Genomic DNA, 9259 nt, shown 5'->3' with positions numbered 1-9259 from the left:
CCTGCTCCCTCATACATAATAATAATAAAAACAGCCAGATTTTAAATTGATTAATCACTATGATCCTGGCACTATACTAACTTCCTTACATATATTATCTCATTTAACAATATGGAATTCATCTATATTTTGTCTAATTCTTGAATACTTGAATATGTTTCTCTCTCTTTTTTAAAATCACAGTTTGTTTTAATTCAGTTGAGCTGTTCGCCCTCTCCTGTTTGCGGTCCCTGAGGGCTGTCAACTCCCTGCTGCCATACAATACCAATTACATATTTTCAGACCACTAATCTCTCTCCACCCCACCAGCTTTCCTGCTCCTGACCACAGAGTGACAACATCAGCTGCACCATGCCACGGAAAAGAGGACTCAACATTTCAGGGGAACCAGCTCAGCTAAGAGAGTTTCCTGAGTTGTGAAAAACCTCTTAGCACTTCAGTGTTGTATTAACCTCAGCTTCACCTGCTTTTCTTTGGGTAACAGGGATCATTAGCCATGTGAACATCTTCCATCCAACCACAAACAGAAACAGGATGATTGCTCTTGAACCAGGGGGAACTTCTCAGCCTGGCAACAAGGTGGTACAGCTCAGTGGGCAGTGTGGCTGAGTGGAAACCCTGTTTTCATGAAAGCCAGAAAACCAAGATACTGTGTGACTCTGAGCTAGTATTTAGCCTTTGGCTCTACCTGAGCCCAGTTGGAGGGGGCTTTTATTTATTTAAAAAAAAAATTTTTTTTTTTGGAAGGGGCCTTTTAAATTAGATAACTCCTAGCCAAATATAAAAGAAACTACTTCCAAGAATGAGCACAGGTCATCACCTGTCTCTGCCAGTAATTCAGGTCATATATTTTGACCATATTCAACCAAGGCTCCTGTGGACCCTTATCAGGCCCCAGGATCCTTTCCTGTTTCAAAAAACACAGCTTTGACAGGATTAATGAAAAGTTTTATCTTATTATTCCAACTTTACACTCACTTTAAAAACATCATCACTAAGCATAGGTATGATATTTTCTCAATTTCTCCAGTGTTCTTTACTGTTAATTGGTCATTCTCTGGAACTTTGATCCAGATCTTGTATGGATTTTGAAGTTTAAAATAGTTATTACAGGATCATAGCCAATTACATTATGATTATTTTCTTATTTCTTTTCATTTTCCCCTCCTTTATTTTTAATCTAAAAGTATTTACTTTCCAAATATAATTTTCTCCAAATTGCTGGGTCTTAATTCTAGAGGGAACATGGGATGCAAAAGAAGTTTCCTGGTAATATCTCACAAACCACTGAATTCATCCATCTTTCATAGATTTCTGTCTCCAGACCTTCCACAAAAGTGTAGAACAGTTGCACTTTACACTTTGTTGGATATAACTATTTTCAAGGCTCCTTAATCTGTCTCTGAAAGATTGAACCAGTTTTACTAAAGGTCTTGTGGGTTGTTGAGGACACAATTAAAGTAAGGGAATTAAGTTTAAAGTATCAAAATAAATTACTATGATATTCGTTTGTCTTACAAATGGGGAAGTGATATCATAGGGTACATTAAGACTCAGCCACAACCACACAGCGCTACAGCATATGGGAGACTCAGAAACAAAATGCTATTAATGATCTGAAGCTTTCATATATTGTGCTACACGATGCCTGATATTAGACTAAACTAAGACACTCTGTTTTTCCAAAGACTTTGCAGGGTAAATCATTATGTAAGCAGATGGTGCTTCTTGACCCAATACTTAGTCTGTGTTCTGAAGTAAATGTTGAACACAGCACCAGAATGACCTTAGTCATTGGCCATTTGTTCATAGAGGAGTTAAACAGGAATGAAAGTACCGTATATTTTGTCATAGAGCAAAGAAAGGAATTTTTATAACAAATCAAATACTTTATCCAAATTCAGAGTGAATATTTTATTTGTAATTTCATTGTCAGCATTTTTTTGAGTGCAGGAAAAATTGATATGAGGAAGGGAAATGGGTCCTCTCACTTCTTCTGGAGAATGCTCCAGTCTTTCATTTTGGAGATAACTGGCCCTTCCATCTGATTTGTGGATATTAATGATAAGCTGACAATATAAAAAGCATACAAGTGGGTACATTTCCTCTGCTTTTGAAAATCTTACATTGAATCTTATTAAAGTTAGAAAAAAATAAAACTAATACATGATTGCTCCAAATAAGAGTCTTCCCAGATCACAGGTTATTTCCACTTACTACCAAGAATTGGAGGATAGATGATTTCCTTCTGCTCCTCCCATGGCCATTGCAAATATCACCAGCCAAATATTCTCTACATTTCAGTCCAGAATAGAAAGTGAAAGCTTTGTGGCTCAGTAAATTTTCAAATTACTAAAAGGACCAATGATGATTAACTTTTATGGTAATTTGTTTGGCAGGATAACATGTGTATGTCCTCCCTATATCCACTCCTTCTCAAGCAGACTATCAACATTTTGTAACCCCAGCCTCAGAGACTTTGGCAAGGTGAGAAACAGAAAGAGAGGAAATGATGTTTTGAGGTTCAGGAAGTCAAGTCCAGGAAGAAAGGAGAGATGCCTTTTGAAAAGCTGAAACACAGCTGGAAAAGGAAAAGAGATGAACAATACAATAGCTGAAATGAAAAATACACTAGAAGGAATCAACAGCAGAATAACTGAGGCAGAAGAACGGATAAGTGACCTGGAAGACAGAATGGTGGAAATCATTGCCATAGAACAGAATGAAGAAAAAAGAATGAAAAGAGTTGGTGCTACAGGGAGATCAGCTCGGTGCTTTGTGACCACCTAGAGGGGTGCGATAGGGAGGGTGGGAGGGAGGGAGACGCAAGAGGGAAGACATATGGGAACATATGTATATGTATAACTGATTCACTTTGTTATAAAGCAGAAACTAACACACCATTGTAAAGCAATTATACTCCAATAAAGATGTTTAAAAAAAAAAAAAAGAGTTGGTGCTATTGTTGCTATTGTTATTTATTAGTGTTGCTATGACGTGTCTTGAAAATAGAATAGTTTCTTTAATAAGACCTACCAATGATTATTGTCAATACAGCAATTAACAGGCATCATAGTTTCTCTAGCTGACAAATGTAAATGCTGTGGGTAATATAAATACACATTTACATATTTGTACATACTTTGATAAATTTATTACACAAAAACTAGAAATCAACTTACAGATTATATTTCTAAAAGCAGTACAATTATAAAGAGTTCTTTGAAAAGCCACTTATTAAATTCATGAACTGACTGAGAAGGTGTCCTGGTTCATTTTTGGTCATGTGAGTAATACTCAAATATGGATAATTTGTCTTTTAAATGATATTTCAATAACCAAATGTTGGTGGCAAACTTACTTGAAATAGAGCATGGTGTCTTAACCAAGCAATACTTTTGCTTTGGGTCAGGCAAACAAGAGCTGCAGAACCAGGAAATGCGGAGGGAGCATGGAAAATATTTAATCAACACTTATCCCTCTAGAGGAAAATCACTAGTACCTATAAAATGAAGCAGATGACAGTGTTGTTCTGCTTCTTAGTATGAAGAGAGTAGGTACTAGGCATGTCGTTTCTTTCAATTTAAAGAGGGAAAAGTAAATATGCAGAAATCTGGGGGAGGGGAAAGACGTGGAGAGGCAGACTCTACGTTGTACAATTCAAAGATGAACAAAAGCTAGGAATACTACTTTTATAAATTATGTATACGAAGGCGAAATGAATTAAACCATTAAAAATATCTAAGGGATCTGAAATTTACTAGTCTATAACTTGATACTTTCTTTATCATAACCAGATCATTATGGAAACAGCTAGTCAGTAAGTGGTTCCTGTCTACTTAAGCACTACCTACCCAATAAGTTACCTATTATAGCAATAATCTAGAAATCTGTTTAAATACAGCAGTGAGATACTTCCATAATCGTTGAAGTTCTTATTTCTAATTAGCTAAAAAGAGTGACATTAAAAATTGCTTAGTAATCAATGGTCATTCTAATTAAGGCCAGAGGTAACATTTTTTCCTTGCTTACTTGTTACATTGAATGAAAGGCTGCTTTTGTAAAACCACACATTTTTCGAGAGAAAGATGGTCTATAGCAACTTAGTGTTTACATATTATACATTTCCCTTCCTCTCAAGGTTCAGATCTTGGTTTCAGCACCCTTCATCCAAGAGAATGACTGAGTTGAGGCTGAACTGAGATTGACCACACTCAACCTCAGAGAGGAGAGATGCGGGGCAAAACTCAGGAGAAATTTGGATAGTCAGTGGTCTTTTCTCATACCATCCTCATTTAACCTTGATAAGGTCACTTTGGTAGAAGAGCTGCTTTTTTAAAGTTGAAATATAAAGAAATGAGGTCAAGTTATCTATGGAGATCCTACTTCTTGATTTTATGCTCTAAGTGAGGATAAAAGAAGCAAGCAAGTGAAATAAATATACTTAAATATAGTACTGGTAAAGAGACAGCCAGGGGAAATGATGTTTCAACACGCATGGCACAGGGGGTTCAGCTCCAGAGTCAACTTGTGTTTCCTCCAAGTCAACAATATAAGGGCAAAAATGTGACCAGAGTTTAATGACAAATCAGGGTTTTTCTGTCTTGGTACCAACAATCGCAGTGGAGAACTCTAGTCCCAGATGAAATCTCCCCAACTAATTCAAGAAGACCCCAAATAGTGCTTTTATTTATTCTCTTGTCCATCCTATAGTCCCCTATTTCCTCTTCTCCTGATTCAGCAGCTTCTAATGCCCCTTCTAAGAGTGAAATACTCTGCTTTGTTTCCTTTTTGTGGTATTCAGTTGTTATTTTTGCCACCAATCTCCATTTCTCCATCTTCTAGCAATGGCAACCAAAGTTTGGCTTTGTGGGAATTCTTCCTCCTCCTCCTTTCTCAGTCCTGTTGCTTAAGTGGGATTGCCCCCACCCCAATTAGCCAACTGTATGTATAGCCTCTTGTCCTGGTTACAATGACCTATTCAAGAATGGACATGTAACCCACTCAAGGTGAATGAGATATGAGATATCCGCTCTGTCTTCTATGGCAGCAATCATAAGAGCCTGTCTCAGCCCCTAGACGGTTCAGTATATGTGAAATCTGACTGTCTCTGCCACTTCCTTACTCTAAGACATGCCTGCTGACACCCCCTGTCATGCCACCTTCTAGCTATGTGGTCTTGGACTAGTTGTTTAACTTCTGTGTGCCTCTGTTTCTTTACCACAATGGGTTGTTATGGGAATTAAATCAGTTAATGTGTATACAGTACTTAGAACAGTTCCAGGCATGTCATAAGCACTCCTTTAGTCACTCAGGTTTCAAACCTTGCAGTTGTCTTGCAGTTGAGAGGACTCATCCTCTTTCAGTGCATCTGCCATTCACTGAAAATTCTCTGTTCTGTACCACCAGCCCCTTCTTTTCCAATTTGTTATACTCCACTGACTAGGTCCTTATTCTTCATACCTGTGGACTCTTTTGTTTACCTATGTATACTTTTAATGGACACCTATAGGATTTCCTATTCCAGCACTTTTGTCTAGGTAGGAACTGCTCAGCCCTCTACTCCTTTCCAAATGGCTCTGTAGGAACTGCCTCCTTAGTACAGCCTGAGTCACAACCACTAGCACCAGACATAGCTTATTGGTCAGCAAGTGAGCCACAGAGTCCCTTGTCTGGAATGTGGAACTTGCAGTCCAATAAGAAGGTGGCAAAATTTCTCTCCAGAGGCTAAATCTCTAAAATGTAAAACTGCTGTGGTAGCCAAGTTTTCTGCCATGTAGAAATATCTGATTAACCCTGTTTCTTTTTCACTTTGGACTTCTTAGAAACTTTAATATGGTAATATAGTAAGTCATATATCTAGTTACCCTATGTACCTCTGTTGAGGGCTAACTCTGACTTCCATGCTTCCTCTCTGCAAAGTGGCTCAATTTCATCACATCCACTGTTTTTAATTGGAGGTAATCATTAGCCTGAGATTTGTCCATAGGGCTGAAGGATTGACTGCAGCATATTAACAAATTAGACTCTACCTCAGAAGCCTGGATCTTTCTGTTTTTCATTTAATCAGCCCCATTTAGCCTCTTTAGCTTTGCTTGAGCCATTCTAGAACAGTATATGATTCTCTTGAGGACATTTTGAAGTGTGTCATATTATCTCCTTTTTTACAGATGTGGAAATGGAGGCTCATTTAAACAACTGACTTAGGTCAGGACATTGGTTACATGGGTAATGGAAGAGATGTAAAGCCAAACAGGGAATACATAAATGACAGAGATGAACAACAGCATGAAACCTCTGTGGCCCCTAGGGTAGGAGAGCAGAGGAGAGGTACTTTTCCTACAGCCCAGAATCCAGGGTCACCCAGTGAAAGCTGGAAACACAGAAGGCCTACCTGTCTTGACAGAATTTTGCACTAAAGAGGGTAGAGATGTCCAGTGGGAGTCAGAGCAAGTAAGGAGGTACCAGAGACCCATCCATAGCAGAAAAGAAAGGGAAAAGTACTCTGGCTTCCATCTTCCTTTTGCCCTCCAATCTACCTGAAGTTGGTTGACAAAGTAGTCTAGGAAATGTAGTTCACTGCTATATAAAAGAGAGGAAGAGAAAGGCAAATAGGGAAACGACTACACACACTCCCCTGCTTAAAAGATTGCAACCCATACCTGAGCTTTGTAATTTTTTGCAGGGGAGTAAGTCTAAAGTTCAAGAAATGTCCATCGACAGATGAATGGGTAAAGAAGATGTGGTACATATATACAATGGAATATTACTCAGCCATAAAAAGGAATGAAATTGGGTCAGATGTAGAGATGTGGATGGGCCTAGAAACTGTCATACAGAGTGAAGTAAGTCAGAAAGAGAAAAACATGTATTGTATATTAACGCATATATGTGGAATCTAGAAAAATGGTACAGATGAGCCTATTTATAAGCAGAAATAGAGACACAGATGTAGAGAACAAACGTATGGACACCAAGGGGGAGGAAGGGGGTGTGAGATGAATTGGGAGATTGGGATTGACATATATACACTACTATGTATAAAATAGGCAACTAACGGGAACCTGCTGTATAGCACAGGGAACGCCACTCAATGCTCTGCGGTGACCTAAATGCGATGAAAATCCAAAAAAGAGGGGATATATGTATACATATAGCTGATTCACTCTGCTGCAGAGCAGAAACTAACAAAACATTATAAAGCAACTATACCCTAATAATAATAATAAAAAAATAACTCAGAACATAGAATGAGAGTCTACAAGTCTATTAATATTGAGATGTATGCTACTGTGGTTTAAAATCTAGGAGCACCATTTTTTTTTTCCTTGTTAGAACAGAAACTGACTCTAATTTAAAACAGACTTTTCAGAACTTCTCTGCACAAAATCTCTATTTATGCTTTTATTATTGCTATTGTCATAAGGACAGATACTAACTCAAATTATTTTACTTAATAGGGGCTTTATTGTACATAGATAAGGAAACAAGCCCCTTTTCATACAGACTATCTTCCCAGAAGCCAAGAGAAGCCACAGAACCAGATATCAGGAAGGGCAGAAATCAGAATAGAACTCATGGAGGTTGGAATCAAAAGGTCATTCAGAATCTAAGGCAGCTCTAGCAGCAAGAGCCCATGGATATTCAGTCCAGATCTACACCTTTTAACTGACTCAGCTATTCTCTGCATACCTCTTATTTTCTGTCTACTTCTCTTCCTGATACCCTCTGGTTTATTCTTTTCATACTTGGCAGTGCAGAGTCTAAGAGAAGTAATCTAACGGGCTCAACTAATAACACTTTATCTTTTTTGGAACAGATTTTTGGGACAATATCACATAGGCTGTTGTCCGTGCTATGGATCCGCTAACCTTGGCTCAGTTGCCCATTGAGTCTCATCACCTGGTGCAATGGAGCACACGGCACAGGGCATGGATTATACAACCTGGCTGCCTGAAACTACCTTCTCAGCAGGACAGTTTTCCTTAGAAAATCTGTTGCGTGACTGCATCTTTGACTTTTGGAGAAGAAAAAGAATAAAGAAGAGAAAGGAAGAGAAAATCCTCCTCCAGAATGAACAACTAATGAATCTAACTGAAACAAATTGAGTCATTTAATCCATCTTCATCATCAGATATCATGAAAGGAAAACATATCATTTTACTATAATATTCTATCTTGACAAAAAGTGCTTAACAATCTTATGTTAATTTATTCTTTCTGCATCCCAGAGAGATTGGTCAGTTTTGTTTGCCTACTCACAAAAGTAGATTTGTCACATAGTTAGAATTTGTACTCAGCATTCCAGGACATGAGTCTGTTTTTAATCTAGACCAACTAGCTTCCAGCCACTGTGACACTGGCTGCAATGAAAAACACACAGATCTTTTTTACTGCACCAAAAAAAAAACACAAAAAAATCAATCCATATTGGGAAATTAGACCTCTCCTTGCAACTATCAATTTGAGAAACAGCCATTTGTTTCTGTGGGAGTGCAGAATGAACCTGGCTGTTTTAAATAGATGACCTAAGAAGCCCATTACAGGTGAATCAAGATTGGATTAGAAAATAAATGTGAACAAAATCATCAGAGTTAATGCTGTGAAATGGCCTAAGTTCATTTTCACTAGAAGTGCCAATTAGGCTGAATTATTGATAATGCTGCAAAATGTGGTAAATGTAATGCAGTGTTTGGGTAGGATTCTGTTTAGTTGGTTTTTGGTTTTAAGCCACCGAATTTTTAAAACCCTAATGCCCTTAAATCTGAGATGGGATGTGACCACAACATGTCTTATAAACTCTGTATTATTCTCTTCCTTCTGTTGTCTAATCTCCCATCTCTCAGTACTGAGATGATGAAGAAGAGAAGTAGCCATAGTGTAAGGTCAGACAGGGGTCCATTAGCACAATTTTATGTAGTATCTTAGATGGGCAAAAGAAAGTCTTCCTCTACATCTACTCCTATGTCCAAAAGCTACGGTTCAATTTGACTACAGCCTTAAAAGGGGTAGTGAGTAGAATAGGGATGACCCAGCAAGGCTAGTACTCAAACTATATTCCTGAAAATAATTATCAGTTCCTTCAGACCTAATTCATGACTACAATGTTTTTAAATTCTTTGAGGAATCATTGCCAACATGTGCACTGATACTCAAGTTTTTGTAGTCACCAGGGCTCCTACATGGTGATTTAGCTATTAAGCAAATAATGTCCATCAGGTTAATCTTAGGTAAACAGCTGTGTTGCCATCTGATTAAT

The sequence above is a fragment of the Eubalaena glacialis genome, chromosome 17 (assembly GCF_028564815.1).
Source record: "Eubalaena glacialis isolate mEubGla1 chromosome 17, mEubGla1.1.hap2.+ XY, whole genome shotgun sequence".
In the NCBI taxonomy this organism is placed as follows: domain Eukaryota; kingdom Metazoa; phylum Chordata; class Mammalia; order Artiodactyla; family Balaenidae; genus Eubalaena; species Eubalaena glacialis.
This window is presented reverse-complemented; position numbering follows the sequence as displayed.